The 18,929-nt window shown below is 31.8% G+C and overlaps 1 pseudogene; it reads right to left on the reverse strand.

The window, feature by feature from the left end:
- Window positions 1-1,565: 1,565 nt before the first annotated feature.
- The window catches only part of LOC149569894 (calcium-dependent mitochondrial ATP-magnesium/phosphate carrier protein 3 pseudogene), a 38,359-nt pseudogene continuing 20,995 nt past the window's right edge, over window positions 1,566-18,929 (reverse strand).

Here is an 18,929-nt window from a genome sequence, read left to right on the forward strand (position 1 = left end):
TACAACTTTGAAATAGATGACATTCTATGTATAGTTTTCTCAATGAAGGGATAAAAATAACCCAAAACTCAGTATTCCATATGCATGGTTAACCATTAAATTTTAGTTTGTATTGAACATAAAGTATGCTAATATATGATTTATTGGCTACGCTTTTTTGTGTATAAGGAATGCTGTAAATAAATGTTTATGAAGTCATCATTATGTAAATTCATCATTTTTCATGATAAATTAAAAATATGAAGTTTGCAGATGCTCGTGGAAAAAGATTCTACCATTTTTCACATATTTAAAGTTTAAGGAAACTTCTACCAGACCATTGATTGAGATTCAACACCACGGGCTACACAGTCTTTCCTTATAAAATTAAGGGAATTTAAATCATATGAAAATCCTATTTCTAAAATGGAAAACTAAGGTTCACCGTGATAGTCTCAAATACAATTGAACTATCATATCTTCAAAAATATGGCCAACCCAAAAATGAACAAAAATGAATATCACTCAACAAACACTTACAATTGTATATGCACTATTGTCATACATGACATTGACCTCCTGAATTGAACTAAAGTTACTATGATCTAATGCAACAGAAATGGAAATGATAGCTATAAGTGCTTTAACTTTCTTTTGTCCCTCGAGTGGAAGCTTAGCAAAGGAATCATGCTTGTGACTTGAAAACTTCTTTCTGTGATATCTTTCAAGCAAAGCAATAGTCTCTATCTTGAGCTTCATTTAGAATAAATCCAAGGAAAGGTAGCATTATAGCTAGGATGCAGAGTAATCCTAATGCTCATTGTGCATAGGCCATATCAAGTGTTTTTATCTCTTCTGGGGTCCACTTCATATAATTCATTCAATATTGGAATTGGATTGCAGAAAGGGGTCAGCAAAATATAGATGAGTGGTTTGGTGCTACAAATATGCTTGTACAATAGGTGCAAACTCGGATGCAAAGAAAATGCAGAAGCAATATAGCTTTGACAAGCATTTATTTGGGTTCATAGAATGGCAATAAATTTTTTGGGGTACCACATCCACCACAGGATAATCAAGAAGTGGTTAGTGGGGGATAGGAGCAGTAACATTAGCAAAATGGATTTCAAATAGGATTAGCTACTGTTGTATCACCAGATCTCTATTATTTCACAGGAAATATATAGAAATGTCATTACAATTACCACCCAAGAGGATAACATCTTTATCGCTCCCAATTGTAAAATATACCACTTCTTCTTTTTAGAAATTCATTCATTTTTTGCCTTTATTATACTTTCCTTTTTTGTTCCAATAAGACTGGTTATAAGAAAAGAATCAAAGACATGCTGAAATGAATGTCAACGACAAATTTAGAAGATCAAAAGAGCTCAAATTCTAAGCATTTGTAGACATTAAGAACAAGGCATCACATAAAATGGTAGTTTTAGTGGAAAGCCATAGTTATTAGGAAACCACATTATAGGAACATGGACTGCATCCCAGTCCCCATACCCAAAACTTATTGTAACCATATTTATATAGAATATAATTATATCCCAATGTACTTAATCACATACCCTAACTTAAATGGCATCCCTGTCCCTGTCTGTATTGATACCTATACCTCTACCCAGATAACTATGATTTATATTAGTGAGATAAAAGTTCCAATAAGATACGAAAAAAGGTTTCTCCTGCATTGATTTGTAAAACATGCATTGGATTCAGTCCTGAGTAGTATCATTGAAGTAGTAATAGAAAAGTTATGGCTCTGACCTGTATCTTTGAGTATATTTTTTTTTGACATATCTTTAAGTGTTTCATAAGTTGCAAGATCAATGCCTACGTATGATATTATCCCAACAATTGAGGGAAGAAGCCCTCTATAGAATGCTCTAGGACCTTCATGAACCCATATGTCCTTCGATATCTTTGATAGCCTTGGAATTCTTTCGCCCTCACTGGTGTATGTTTGCAAGCATGTTTTCACTAAATCCATTGGATAAATTACAGTCTGAGCAATAGCACCAACTGTACCACCAGCAAAAAGGCTACCAAACGTAATAATATGCTCTTCCCCACTTACACTTACTACAAGATTTTTCACCATTTCATAAGTGTAAAATTTAATTGCAGATTCTAGTGCTACTTTAAGAACACTGATCCCATTCCCTCAAAAAAAACCCAACACACCACCTTCTCTAAATATCTCCTTCATAGATGGAGCAACATGAGCACCTGATGTCTGCACTTGCAGCTTTACCTTTAGGCGATCAAGAGGAGTAGTTGCCATTCGAGATAAGGCTCTAGCCACTCCTCCAGCAATAAGATATTTAGTTGCATGAATGTGCTTGCTAATACCTTCAGGAATAGCTGCTTGTTCCCCACAATGGGGCAAAATCTTTCCCAATATTGATATATGTTTTGTATGGTAGCTTCGTGGGGATACAGAAGAAGATAATTCCTCCATTCTTCAAATGTTATAATTCCATTGTTATCCTTGTCAATGTGCTCCACAAAATGAACAAGCTCCCTATCACTCATTACAATGCCTGAAAAAGAGAACAAGAAAAATTACAAATAAAAACAAACCGAGATGTATCAAAATTCAATTTCTCCATTTCTTGTGAAATTGGAAACTCCAAAATGAGTAACGACTAAATTATAAATTAAATACCCAGCTAGTAGATAAAAGGCAAGATGATATATAGAATTTCAAAGTTCGTAGTAGTGGTATATAGAGTTGATAAGCCTATCTTAGGGGATGACAAATTTACATACTTCATACAAGATTGTAACATAGACTGTTCAGGCAACATAAAAAAAATCATTCCTATAAATCTTTAAATCAACAATATCCACCTCAGAAAAACCTTAACCATAAGGAATCGCATCCAAAAGCATCCCCATGACAAATAGCTCACATACAATATTATTGGTTATATTTTTTGAAATCATGAGGGCTATAAAAATTGAGATGTAGAATAAAAAAGAATATCCTTGATTTATACAATCTGCAACGGAATAAGCCTATAGACAGAACCAAAAATTTGGTTAACATAGAATAAAGCCGAATATACTGGTATGATACTTTAATATTTATCATGATAATAATGCCTACATCAGTGCCCCTTTACAGTGGTTCGGCCAGTAGATGAGAGATAAATGACCATATATCTCACTCAACTTTATCACAATAGTAATGACTATAATGTCATCCCTTTGTAGGGGTCAAGCCAGTGTATGATAAATCATAAATCTCTCTCACCTTCATCAGCAACTAAGACAGGTGAAACTTCAAACACTTAATAGGCTTGACCTTGATTGCTTACCTAGCTTCCAAGGACCACTTTTTTATAAATACTAGTTAAATACTCAGCCTCTCAACCAATGCACTTTCTAAGGACCTTAGCAATGTACCTGCTTCTAGGAGAAAAAGTTAAAGAATTCATCACAGTAGCAAAAGTACTACTTATCAAAGATAGACAAGCATAAATCAATATTAAACAAAAGAGTTGAGTACCACCTGCCATATCGTTTATTTAACTAATGAATTTACATGAAATGATAGAGTCCACATGTCATTGCTTGCCTCTTAATTTTGCAAAAAAGTCATGAATGTCAAGAAACCATAACCTATCTTCAATTTAACATAAGATAAGGAGAAAACCATGGTAGAAAATCAGTACCCTCAAAGAAATTGTCGATAAAATCTTGGTAAATCAAAATAGTAATTTTCATAAAAGACTCTTTTTTCTCTCAATTGTTGCCTACAAAGAATATCAACCTAAAACCCAGATTAGAATACAACATGTTACATATATGAGGCTATGGAACACTTCTAGCTATTAGATTAGAAATCAACCTACTAGCGACTACTAGAGGAGGCAATGCTTCTATGAAGCTATGGAATACTTCTACATGGCGAACTGATATTTCTCTTTCAATTCCTAGATGAGAGGGTGCCAATAGACAATCATCAGATAGGTCTAGAGGAAGATTTTCTCTAGCTGTTGCATGGAGCTCTGATGGTAGAAGACTTTCATGCAGTACAATGGATAGAACAATTGCTATTTTTGATGTGGCACGTGGAAAATTTCTATAAAATTTGGAGGGTCATTACATGCCTATGAGATCTCTTTTGTTTTCCCCAACTAATTCATGGATTTTATACACTATTTTAGATGATATGCATATTCACTTCTATGATGTGAAAAATAAGAGCCTCATTCTAGAAACAAGGAGCATTTGGCTTGTTGGGATTGTAAGGTTACTATTAAGATTCTACAATCTACTTTTAGTTTTTTTCTATTGGTGGTTGCTAATTTGGCACTATTATTTCATATTCGTTTGAAATAATAACATCTGTAATAGATTATCCCATCTATCTGGAAATAGATCCTATATTCTTAAACTCTACTTCTTAGGAAAAGTTTGCATTGTCTTGGAGAGGAAGACTTGATAAAGGAAAATATACCCTATCAGAGCACTTATTTTCAATATGATGATGCCCTGCACTATGAGACTTTTGTAAGATATTTCTAGGCAATTCAATGAGAATATACTTCTCATAAAAATCCAGTTTAGAGATTAATTTGATTTGTTTAGGGATATTAGCATTTGTATCAAGCATAACACATACCCTAACTGGGAATGAATGATCATAATAATAATTTTTTATCCAAATATAAATATATACCAATTTGGTTGGTAATAATTTTAATCGCCTCATGTTCTATATTCCAAGGAAAGATTGGTTAATTGTAACTAGAATGGAACAAAGCTGTCATTAAATTGAGAAGTTTGAAAATTTGGGGTTCAGGCTTGAATACGCGACTCAAGCCATTGCAAACCCAATGTTTAATGTAGAAAATCATGTTTCTCTCTTAAAGAAATTCTAATAATACTCAAAAAATCACTACGGGTTTATCAATGCAAAAACTTTTAGAAATAGTCAATATGCAAAGTTTGCATCCATAACTTACGAATTAATGTCCTAGTTCTAAGATCATGCACCTGCATGTTAAGAAGATCCTCTGAAAAGGTGACCCTAGCTATGCCTTTGCGGATAAGAGATGTATCAAAGATGTATCAGGGCCACGCATAGGTTTCCCCACACTCATAAAAATTTCCTAAAGGAGGATAAATATTTGGTACCCAAAAAAACTTCTAGCAAGGATAAAATATTGATTGATTAAAAATCTTCTTAAGGTTTTTGGAATGAGGGGTTGTAATGATCGAAGCAATATTCTGCTGACCACTTGGTATGATATCATTACTCTCCTCATATTCTCCCTTTGTGCTTGTAATTATTCCTAGTTAGATGGATTAGTATTTTTCTTAAAAGTCACCGCCTAACTAGGCATGCGCTCCTGGATCAAATCGTTACCTAAAAGTGGATTTCTATCATCGAAAGGTTTTTGCTTCATTGCCTTGCGTTGCGTTGAGTGAATCTAATATGATAATACCGAGTGTTGTGAAAAACTAATGAATAAAAAACTGGTCAAGGATTAGCAGGTTGAACAAGAGCCTTACCTCAAAAATTGTTTCGATAATTCAGACCACTAGTATTTCCGCCATGTCTCAGTGGAGCCCTAACATGAGTCGATTGTACAATAGGGATTGGAGAGAAGATCTGATGATTCCTATCGTATATATCTTGAGAAATAGTAGTTGAATAATAAATCTTGCAGATCCTATCATGGCTTCTTGTCTCATAGGTCTTCTAGTCTAGTTGTCTGCTTAGGAATTGAGTCTTGCGTTTGAACCCTTTTACTAAACCAATGATCCTGCTAATCTTGGACCCCATCAAGAAGTACGCTTCAATTTTTGGGTAGCATCAAGGTAATATTAATGTTTTAATTATAAATATATTTTACTATAAAACATTACAATTTATTATTGATAAAAAAACATTATAATTTATTTTATATTACTATTTATCTATTATAATTTTGTAAACATATTATTAATATAAAATAAAATTATAGAATTGTATATTTGTGCAAATATATTTTTATTTTTCATGATAAAATCTTTATAATACTTAACTTTATTATATTTTATATAGAATATAATAATAAAATATCTATTTATAGCAATATAAATAATGATATGATATAATAAAATATATTTAATTATTTTAAATTATATTATATAAAATACAAAATAAGATTATTTGTATTGGTTTGTATTTGACATTTTAAGTAATTATAAAAAATATAACAATAAGAAATGTATTTATCATAATAGATACTCAATTAAATTTTTTAATTCAAACATCAAAAAGAGTATTCCTCTATCTCCCTTCTCTTTCTTCATCCTTAAATAACAAAGAAAGATAACACTTAAATTTTCACTCAAGGAATCTTCTCATTCAAAAAACTAAATTTTATCCTTTAACACTAATATTAGTTATATTAAGGGAGTATTTTTAAAAATAATTTCTTGCTCAATTATTTTACTTTTACCATATAACCAAAATGAATAAATGTTGGTAACCAAAAAAAAAAAACAAATAAATAAACAAACAAATAAATGATGCAAAAGATGACATAATGGTAAGTGCAATCATCTTCCATGCCCATTCACAAAAGTGAAATGTAAAATTCTAAAAAAATCCTTAAATATTGGCAAAAAGTGAGGATTTTTATAATTTGTTTTAGTTAGTATTATTAATAATACAAATAATTTAGAAGTGTAAATATGAGTAGATTAGGAGTAACTGGTATCAAAGCTTGAGAGAGTTCCTAATGAATAATTTGACATTGTATATTAATAAAACTATTATATGTGAATGTGGGTAATTTTATCTTAATTAAGCTTTAATCTTAACTATTTATGAATCATTACCTATTTTTAATACTAATGTTTTTCCTATTATATTTTTTACTTATATTGATGAAATTTTTTTTTTAGTTTGGGATTATGATAATGACAAATATTTTTCACCCAACTGAACCCTCAATTTAAATAAAGTTAATCCCTAATATTAGTGATAGCAAAACTAACCTAAGTTGAACACTAACATTAAAGATAACCTTATCTTCTTTTTAAAATTCACTCATTTAATCTTATTAATCTAACTTTCATATTTATAATATAATTCTAATTGAAATCTTACACTAGTTTAATCTTAAACACTAAATGCATTCATAGTTCAAAGATCTTCTTACAACGCTCATCAAACTCTGACCCGTATTAAACCCCTAATTAAACTCTAAGTATAATTATTTCCTAAACCTAAATTTACTTTAAGCTTAACTAATTTGAACCATGGCCATGATTTTATTCTAATAAAAAAATCTTCTATAAGATCTCTGACCCTAATAATAACTAATCTCTAGCCATAATCATATCCTAAATAAATATTAGTTTCAATTTATTTAAACTCTAATCTTCATTACCTAATTTGAACAATATATGTATTCTTGTATTATTAACTTTATAAATTGATCTATACTTACTTAGATATAAAACTAATATTTAAAGATTAATCTTATTCATTTTATTATGGTTAAATTAAATTCTAATCTTAACCGTTGATAAATCATTACCTAATTTGAATGATAGTATTTATAAATTCTTAAATCTATAATTCAAAGATTTTTTATGATCATAATCAAACTCTAATCTTAACTGAATCATTAAAAATTATGCATTTTAAATTTGGGTGTTTTTTGATTTTTTTGAGGTTTCATAATGTAAATAAATCACCCTTCATAATCTATCAAAGTATGAAAAAAATTGAAAAATGATATTTTATGAAACGCTCTCTTCTTCCTAAATGATATATTATTGAAATAGTTTTGGCCCATGTTTTAGATGCATTAATGTTACTCTATGGTAACATGAGAATGTTGTTATCATTCATGTAGTCATTTTTTAGAGTGACTAATTATTAGTTACCAATTGTTTAGTCATTTATTTTGTCACTTATCTTTCTCTAACATTGTGATTTTACAGAATGACTAAATTGGTCATTTATTTAGTCACTTATACTTATAAATTGTAAAAATCTACTAGAATTTGACCACTTTTAATCATGTGACTAAACAGTTTAGTCACATAGTCATTTATTTGCCAAAAATCTACTAGTGGTAACAATTAATGTCTTTGTTGACATGGCACTCAACAGTTGTATAAGATCTTGAATAACCTTGTGTTCTTTCGGTTTCTCTATCTCTTCCATCTCTTTTTCTTCTTATGCCTCATTCTTATTTGTTTTATCATCTGTGATATAGATAAATTGTGGAAACACAATCATTGCCTTGACCTATTGCTCAACACTCATGTTAGAAACCAGTGTAACTGATGTGACTTGAGAATCATTAGTCTTTTCACTTTCAATCCTCGGATAATCCTGTATTTGTAACAACACTGGTTCAACGTGCATGGTAGAGAGGAATTTGAGGTATCCAGTGTAGCATTTTTTAAGTCTTCCTCAATTAACATATTTTGATTCTTTGGTGATGAATAAGGAATGCCTTCAATTGTGACAACATCTTGTTGCTTGCACCCTTCTACCAATTGCCTTATTTCTTTTGCTAGGTTTGGCAACTTCTTCATCATCATGTTGACCTTCTATCTCTTTTTCATCTCTTCCTTCTTCTTCTTCATTGGCTGATGGAACAAGAAATTCAAATACTTCCTTCCATGTAAGGATGATCTCTTTCTTGACTCTATGAGCCTTATTTAAAAAAAAAATGTATGCCATCTCTTTAGGTAAGAATGTATTTACAAAACCTTTTAGGGCTATAGAGATATGTGTCTTTCACAAATCAGCTATTGTCTAGTCTAAAGTTGTCTCCCTTATTTTTCTTTCATTGGAAAATTCCCATTTCCACTTAACATCTAATTTATTGTATAAATCCTCTAGAATGCCTTCAGCTAATTCTATAGGTGTATATTTAAACTATATTTATCATATATTTTTCAAGCTTCATTTGATCATCTTTAATTAAATAATCATAATGAATTGTCTTCAATATTGTTATACTAGCTAATTCTTTAATTGTCTCACATACCTAGTCAATAGTCGTTGGAGGTAGTCTGGGTACAATTTGAAGTTTTCTTAGATCATTAGACTCATTTTCTTCTTCATCTTCCTCCTCCTTAGGTGTTACGACCATTTTTCTCCTTAGCCTCTTAGGTAAGCTTAGCTTTTGTGGTTTGGTCAGCTTTCTCTTTGCTTGGGTACAATTTTCTTTCATAGCTAGAGACTAAACTTCCTTTGACCTATGATCACTCTTCTTTTTGGTCCTGGCTCTGGTGGTGTAACAACCTTCTTCACACCTTTATTTAGATCCTCCTTCACTTTTGGACAAACAATCATTATCTTCTTCTATTTTGTTGCCCTAGGCTCGAAAATAACTAGCTCTTTGCCTTTAGACTATTTTGCTTTAGGTTGATCTTTAGATTCCTCATCCTCTCCTTTTTCTTCAGTTATCTAAAGTTGACCTTTGCCAAGTTTTCCATCAAGATATTTAACTATCTTCTTTCTTTTCCTATCCATATTGGGCACTTTTTTTCCATCATGATTTTGATCTTGGTTGTCTTGTAGGTATTGAATGGCTCAACATTCATGTAGATTTCTTCAAATAGCAATGTAATCATTGTTGCTATAACTTCATCAACATTAACTTCATATTGCATTGGCCTCTTAGTATCTTAATTCCTAATTCACCCTCCCTCTCACCCTAAAGTAATTTTGAAGGATAAAAGTTTTATAGTTCCTAATTTACCCTCCCTTTCAATATCTTATTTACTAATTAAACTTTCAACAAAATTTATTTATCTCAACAAATTCAAGTTATATAATTATAGACTACCTTAGTTCATTAGTTCTCAACAAGAGTGCTATAGAAGTCAAAAGTAACTTTTTGCATCAATATCCTTTATCATCATATTATTAGTTACTTTTAGAGAAGGAAACTATTGTGGAGGTTAAACTAATTAAAAAGTGATTAATCATTTTGTGTTCAACCAATGAAATTTCTAGAATTTGTTGCACAAACATGACTTTCCAATATGTGCAAGATAAGTTGCATACTTTTAACTCATATTTTAAATTAAAAATTATTTTGACTATGTATTATGGGTCACTATTTGTCATTTTAGAAGGGCAAAACAACTTTGAAATTAACAGCATTAGAGAAGGCACATGTTATTCTAGGAATTAATTTGAAGGTGGTTGCATAAGATTAGATGCTCATATTTTTCCCTTTCATTGAGTATAATATGGTACAATAATTTGGCAAGCATTTTAAAATACTTACATCTACATGCAGAGATGGTGAGGACATGCCATATATGGAAAAACATTTTTACATGTGAGGTGTTTCTCCTGAGTGACTATGTTGAGTATGGAAGCTTCAAATTGGCATAAGGGAATCCTTCAAAATATTAAAAATATAATATTTTAGTCAATTACAAATTTAATTTTTTTTGGACAACCTAAATGAAAATTGTGTGAACTTTCATAAAGTGCATGATTGTTTGGATTCCTTAAAAATATAATGGATCTAGAGGTGAGTAGCTTTCTTTAGGTTAATTTTTCATGTGAGTGGGATGGATTTTTTTTTAAGTGGGTGGGATAGATTTATTTAGTTTCATGGCTATTTGAATTGGGTTGATATTCCTTATTGTCATATTTGATTTGCTGAAGTTGTGGAGCTAGGTGTAGGTTTTAGGGTTTATTTGTAAGATGAAGTGGAAGTTTCTGAACCATGGATAGATACCAACAAGGGGAGAAGCATCATACTAAGGGCCTGATAATGGATAAAGAGTGTTTCATCCTACCTAAGGGATGTCTACAAACTATATTGCATATGGGAATTGTACTCAAAATATGTATTAAGACCTAACTTTTAGATAATGCTATCTTATTTGTAGAATTATCATTATAATGGCTTGTTATTTGTTACAAACAAGACTATAGAGATTAGTGTGATTGAAGTAGATGTTTTATTGGTCTAGTTTTGGATTCCTCTCCAGTCTATTAAGATAGTTATTTTTTATTTTATTTTTAAAGTTAATGAGTTAATAATTGATATTTGAAGAGAGGTTTTCATGGATCACTTTGATTTCTTTGAGAATTGTATTGGATTTTGTAGGTATTGTCTCATACAGGAGGACCCAACGTGCATGGTATGTTGTTTTTGTAATGGTGCATAAGGTTGTATTTGGGAAGCTTCCCTAATTATTATTCCCTATCTATCAGAAATGTAGTTTAGATATCAATGTTGTTATTTTGTTACATGCAATAGTTCAATTTCAGCATCACATTATTTTCTTTATGGGATTTTCAAATTAGGGTCACTCTGTGTCTCTCTAATATCCACAATCACCTTTATAGATTTTTTTCTAGTGTAGAAGCCATCTTAGTGCATGTTATATATCATCTTTCCATTATGGCTCAAGGATTTTTCTAAGATTTTTTCTCAAACATGGCCTCATTCATATTTTTTATGATAATGATCACATTGTCATAATAACCATGGTCCATAATTTAATTTATTATTTGATTACATTTTTTGTGGGTAAGTGCAATGTCAACTAGTCTAGTTTATGGTGATAAGTTCCTTTTGTGTATAATTACTCTTATAGTACCTTGTGAAGGCTATGTGTTATCTCTAAAATGTTCACAAGGTTGTGGTTTTTTATGCTTTCCTGGTAAAGGTTGTATTTATACTATCTAGTTTTGTGTTAACATCTTTTATAATATTTTCCTCTAAGTTAAATTTAAATTTTTCCTCTCATTTAATTTTTTTATGGGTCACTCCATGGTAAATTTCTATATGATGTCTTTCTTATTTTATGTAGTTTGTAAAAAGAAAATGGCATTGGGGCTCAATACTCAAGGCACATACAACAATATTTCACAAATATGTGATTTTTATCTGTACCTAGATCTAGAAGGAAGTTATAAATATTTTGAAAAGGTGAATGATTCTTTTAGAATACCAACAATTAGAGAGCTTCAAGGAAAATTTGGGTTGATAATTTCTCTATAATGCTAGAGTAATCACTAATGTCCCTCTTTAGGATTTGAGACATGGTTTAACAACCTCATGTGTCTTTTATAAGTCTAGGAGTTGTTTTGGGCATTAACAAGTCGATCGTTCAGTGCAAAAATAATAACAACTCTAACAAATGGTATCAATCATATGTTTGAACCCTCTCAAGTGATGTCCAGAGGGGATTATTGGACTAATCTCCAATTTTCCCCTTCAATTTTTGAGACATTATTTAATAGTCTCTTGCATCTTCTATAAGTCTAGTGGTTCTATTAGGCATTAAGAAATATGAAACTAATTTCCTTCATTTTCAAAGATTCGCCTGGTTAAAAGTTAGAGGGTTTGATTTATATCTTTACAAATTGTCAAGGTATGGAGAAGATAAACTTGCCAATATTAAATCTATTTCCTTTAGTTTCAAAGATTCACATGTTTTTGCATTTGAGGTTTTGATAGATATCCTTATTAATTGTCAAGGTATGTATAATTTAAAATCATTCTTATTTTTTGTAGGTTTAATGTAGGAGCATCCTGGGTGTAAGGGCAATCTTGCATCACCCAAAAATATTTTGTTTTTGTCTTTTCAATAAGGGTTATTTCAATGCAGAGCTGTTATTTTTGGAAACTTACTTTTTTTAGTAAGTTGGTCTTTCAAGCTCAAAATGTTTTAATTTCATAGGTGGAGATTCATCTTAGTTATATCAACCTTTGAGTTGAATTTCAATGTCATATCACATGTATTGGTGAAGTTATTGAGGATTTTTGGTATAAATATTTGGTATAAAATCTTTAAGCTCAATTTTGAAGGCCTTAGAGGCTTCAAAGTGAGGTCAAACACTGACTAACAAAATCTTGCACAGTCAAGTGTATAGTAGACGATGAGCTGCCATTTTTGAAAAGTGGTTATAATAGCCAATCAGATCTATAGTTAAAAGGTTATGGCCTACATAATTTGGGTTGCCAAAAAATATAACTTGCAATTGATTTGAGTCAACTCTAATGTAATAAATATAATAATTTTAGGGTTGGTTAGTTTGAAGGGTTATAGCTAAATTCTAGAACCTTCTTGGGTGGTGGAAAATTTCCTATATAAGAAAGGCCTGTAGGGTTGTTTAGGGAAGTTTAGGGTGGTTGGTTGTGGTTTTGTCTTACACAATATTGTAAGGAAAATGCCCATCTAGCTTTGCATATTATATTTCTAAAATCTCTAATTTTATACTTTTGGAGATAATAAGAAGCCCTTTTTTTGTTCTTGTAGATTGTTGTTGTCTCTTTATTCTTGTTATGTGTTTGTACTATCAATGGAAGTAGCTTTTATCAAGGTTTATAAAAAAACACAATGAAAAACATTAATTTCACTTCAATATATTCCTTCACTCTTCCTTGTACTTTGAAAGGCTTCTAGACTATGATATGTGTTGGAAATATTCTTAAAGACTAAGTTACCAAGAGGGGAGGGGTGAATCAGTAACTTCTAAAACTTTAATCCAATATGAATATTTTGATCTATGTGCATGCATGAGAAATTGAAAACATGAAAGCATACACTTTGACGCAAAGATTTGGTGACCCAAAAACCTTGCAAGTAGAAAGTAAGACTGTGGTGAGAATGATACCCACAAGCTTTAGTACTGTAGTATAAAGTTGGCCTATTAAGGCTTTCATTGATCACTTCTGATGATCTACCCTATTAGGAGCAATAAGGACTACTAGGTTCACCTTGTTAAAGGATTTACAAACATACAATGAAGTATGCACTTGGTAAAGAGATTTGCATAAGACTATTAGGTCTACCTTGTTAAAGGATTTGACTGATCTACCTATTAGGATGAAGTGGTAGCTAATCTCTGATCCGCAACTTGGTTTGCTGAATAAGATTCCTCTTAGTGTACAAATCACCTTGATGTGATAGATGAATCTTTGTTGCTCCTTATACTATTGTAGCCTTTGTAATTTTCTCTTTCTACTCTTCTTTGATGATCACATTACTTCCTTATCGATTCCATACATACATTGGATGTGATACAATACATTACATATATAACAATCCAATTATACAATTAAAAAGTTGGCCACAATATAAGTTTACACAAATATTACAAAGTCAGCTCAAATGTAGATACTCGAGTTTTGAAGACTAACTCAGTGAGGTTTTGATACTCATCATCCACTATTAATGCTCAAAATCATCATGCATTCACTAGACATAGAAACTTAGTCCATACTGATCACTTCCAAGTAGTCTTGAACTCAGTCTACATTGGTGACTTGGTGAATACTGTGAAACTCAGCATATAAACTGAATTACTTCTTTACCACTGCATAGCTCGGTAAACACTGTCACCTTGAGCTCAGTATAAACAGAGTCACTTGGTTAATAGTGAGTAGCTCAATTAACATTGGACTCACTTCACATCAACTATGAACTTGGTAAGCACCGCATAGCTCAATTTTCACTAGTAAACTCAACACACATTGAGATGCTCGATTGACACTACTAATCTTCACAATAGTTGTAACTGCTTAGTATACACTAGAATTTGTCCAAAAGACTCAGTAGCAACTGTAGAACTTAGTAAGATTTGAAATGCTTGGTTAACACAGTTAACTATACAATAAGCTCACTAGATACTTACAATCTGAATAAGTGTATGTCACTAATAAAAAACTTGATTGATATGTCAACAATCTCCCCCTTTGGCATTAGTAACAAAAATGCTTATTAGCTAAAACTAAATTCAAAAAGTTCTTGAATATCTTTATCCATCACCTTGTGATTCTAGCTTAGTAGAGTATACTTTTTTTGAGATTTTTCAAAATTGGTTTTGTAAGATATATTTCTATACATGATAAGGCTCCTATATAGTATACTATACATCTGATTTATCTCACATCTATCTCCCCCATTTTCTTTTTAGCTTATGTCTTTCTCCCCCATAACTCATCATCCCCATATTTTCTCCCCGTTTTTGACAATAATGCAAAATATTTATTCTATATATTTACATATTAATGCTAAAATGAGACAAAAGGTCTAAATGTACCTTGAATATGATAGCCAAAGTTTTGTCCCGATTGTCCTGCAAGATCTTACATGTGTGTAGTGCAATCTGCACTTCTATTGACAACTCAATCATCTGGTCTGCTATGGAAAAATTATTGTCATGGATGAGAGTTTTGGAATGTGCAATATGCTCCTGTGGTGCATCCATGTTGGGGAGAATCATGATCTAAATATCTACCAATGTAGATCTGATTCTGGTTTCTTCTGTAATCAATTTTGCTTGTATATCTATCAAAAATCTAATCTTATCAAAATGAGTAGAACTTGAACTAGGGTCAAGCTACAACTATTGAGCACTCACCTTGAGATCTTGATCAATCCTAGACAATTTGTCCTTTATTTCCTTAGTGAAATATGAAACATCACATAACTTACCAAAAAGTAGAGTTGCATTTATACTAGAAGTCTCTAGAGAACCCAAAATAATAGATAATTCTACTTGATAAATGACAATCTGCTGAGCAATGTGCTCTAACGCTTTATTTTCAAACTTTTTCTCTACCTTTTGTAACAATTTATCTTGTCCATCTAAATCTTTGTTGAACTTCTGGACTGTCTCTGCTAGTTGATACAAAATTGGTTGAGATGAATCAACCTCTATACTTGTAGCTTCTACAAAAATATTCTTGGCATCCTCAATGATTATAAATTCTTTGTCCCTTTCCTCTCTTAGCCTCTGTTGCTTGGCTTTCTCTTAGAGAAGTTCACCAAATGTCTACATTTGATCAATATTGAGTTTGGATATATCCCAATTTGGGATCACTATATCCTCATCAAGGTCTATTTCCTCCTTTTCTTTTCCTTGGCCCAAAAATTTTGTGCTCAATTGAGGCTTAGTCTCAACTATCCTTACACTTATTTCTTGCTTACTAGGAATGGAAACAATAGTAGACATAATAGGACTAGTCACAAAAATTGATACTGCACTTGTTGTAGAAATACATATAGTAGCCAAAATTGATGTGTCCAACATGGTAGAAGAGGGAAGAGTCTAAAAATCGGTAGATGAAGTGGAGGTCACTTCAATCAATGATGTGCTAAGTTGATCTGGTGCAAAGATTGATTGGATGTTTGTGTTATCAGTGTTAGTCACAATTAATCCTCCTAAGGCTGTCTCCATGCTAGATATTGTCACTATTTTTCTTGGAGAGTGAGGGAGGCATTAATTGTTGCAGCAATCTTAAGTGGGTCAGTTTCTTCATCATCCTATGTTTCTTCCTTGGTAGCCTCTTGCTCTTGTTCCTCTTCAGCATCAATGTTGTCAAAATGTGTTGTCTCTTCATCATTTTTGTCTTCATCTTTCTCTTCTTTATCATCATCATCATCATCATCTTTCACTTCAATAGAAAAATCACTCAGTTTATGAAGATGATATGCATTCTTCCATGTATTTGTTGCATTCCTTACAACATGCTCAATATCTTTCATCATAACTAGACAAGTGTTAAATTTCAAAGTTAATTTCTCCTCATTTTTATTTAGAGATTTCTTAACCTCCTTTTTTGTTAAGCTCAGAATAAGCTACCTCAGGGTTTTCCCATAGATTTCTTTTATAGTTTTCATTGCAAATTCTCATCTTGGCTTAATCTTATCAATCAAAATATTACGAATTTGAGAAGTAAGCTGGTTAGGTGAGTATTTCCACTTACCCATTTTGTCCATCACTAGATTTGTAATCTACTTCTGTTCTTTATCAATCCTGATTTCATACTTTAATGATTTAAAATTTGTTATACCAACCCCTTCTTGTAGTTTTTTTAGTCTATCTTGGAAGGTGGGTCGAGGTTTTTTGAATATTATATCTCTTCATTCCTTATCAGCTTGCTTCTTTAAGGATCTTCTAGTAAACATAGTAGTGGATGGCTTGGAAGGCTTGGCGATGATTATCTTGCCCTTATTATTTAGTGGTTTCTCTTCCTCTGATTCTTCCTCATCCTCTGCTTCTTCAGGCTCACCTTTTCCCCTAGTCAAAAAAAGAGTTGAACTAGTTTTCAACTTGGCAATTATTTTCTTGCCTTTGTTTACCACTTGAGGGAGTTTGATTTCTAGTTCTATCCTAGCCTTGGCTTCATCATATGTACCAAAATATGCAGCCTTGGGATGAGCTGATTCATTTACAAGTGCCTCAATTATATCCTTAGTTTTATCTATATTAACCTCATATCCAAGAGGTTTCACCCGTGCAATTCTAGGCCTGACTGTCTGAATGTATAGCTTATCACTGTCTACCATGAAATATACACCATCCTTGTAATCTTCAACTAATTTCCTTGGAATCTTAAATCTATTATTCATTTTCTCTTTAAATGCATCAAAATAGTTATCCATGATACTATTATAATTTTCTCCCATCTCAGCAATGTACTCATTAATCTAGTAGAGTACTGCCACATCTTTTCTCCATACAACTGATCCTTTTGAAGGGAAGAATTTTTGAACATAAAAGATTAAACATGTCAATAGATAGCCAAACTTACATGGATTGTTCTATGAAATTCTGATGCTCTCCATGTTCTTGTTGAATTGTTTCAACAATAGCTTGATAAGGTCAAGAGAAAGATTATTCTTCACTACCTTGTATGTAAGGTCAACTACGTTGCATGACACACTGTTCAACCTGCTTAAACTATAGATCTTATGTGCAATGATATGAATACAAAAATTTAGTTCCATGTTAGTCACACTACTTATTTTCATGCCTCTACTATCCCATTCTGTTAGGGTTTTCTTTTCTAGTTCAGCTTAACCTAAGGTTTTGGTCATTTTAGCTTCAGCCAACATTGGGAGACTAGTGATTCTATGAGTCATCTTTTTCATGATCAAAACTGGTTGTTCCAACCATAATTGTCTATTGTGCACCCAACTAAGAATAAACATAATCCATTTCACTTGCAATTCATTAGACATGTAAGGAATATGGGTTAAACCTTTTGTCTTAAGGTGTTGATGTTCGAGTTTCAAAATGCCATTTACACACAAATTTTCTAGGGCTTCATCCATTTCTAAAGTACCAACATCTTGAATCATGCATTTAAAATGAGAACAAATGTCATTGATCAAAAATACCTTTGGAGGGATTTGCGACTGCTCTCTACTAGGATCTAGGGTTTCAACAATTGCAAGAGTGAGCTTGAAGTTTGGAGCTTTCCATTCTACACCACGAACTAGCATGTCTAAACCTCATTTTTCTTTGCTACTACTAGATGCCATCTTCACTTTTTAGGGTTTGAGAAGATTCAAAATCTTTCAGTAACAATTCGCTCAAATTGCTTGGATGCTCTTGAAGATCGCTCTGTACAATTTTTTCTTCAAAAATTCACAGTGAAAATGACTTCAATTTCATTCCTTTTATCAAATTTTTTCATAAATACTTGGTATGAATCGTAGATCAAATTGATAGACTATCATCCACTTCCTTGCATTGATTACCCAGTAGAATCTTCCATCATTCAGTGACCATATGAAATTTAGGTACACCCAACCTAGCTTGGTAGAGTCTATGACCTGACCTCACTCAATAAGGAAAGTAACTCGGTATTAATTGGTACCATTTTTACTCCTTGATCCCTTTGTATCTTGAATACAAATATGGATCTTTTGTCCTTTCAACTAGAACTTATTTGGATGTCTTCTTTGGTAGCCTAGTCCTAGTTCATGTTTGAGAAATCAAGTAGAAATTGTGGAGCCACACAATTCTTTAGTGATTTGTTCATCATTTTTTAGACTTGCATTCTCGGTAGACTTTGGAACCCATTGTTGTCTCATCTATTTTTTGATGTTATCAGCCTTTGCCTCTTTTCATCTCCAGTTTACCAATATTCATGCAATTCTTTACAAGATGACCAAGTTCTATACAAATGCAACAT

Source organism: Cupressus sempervirens, chromosome 3, assembly GCF_028749045.1.
Source record: "Cupressus sempervirens isolate cs-2001-9-10 chromosome 3, ASM2874904v1, whole genome shotgun sequence".
Lineage (NCBI taxonomy): Eukaryota > Viridiplantae > Streptophyta > Pinopsida > Cupressales > Cupressaceae > Cupressus > Cupressus sempervirens.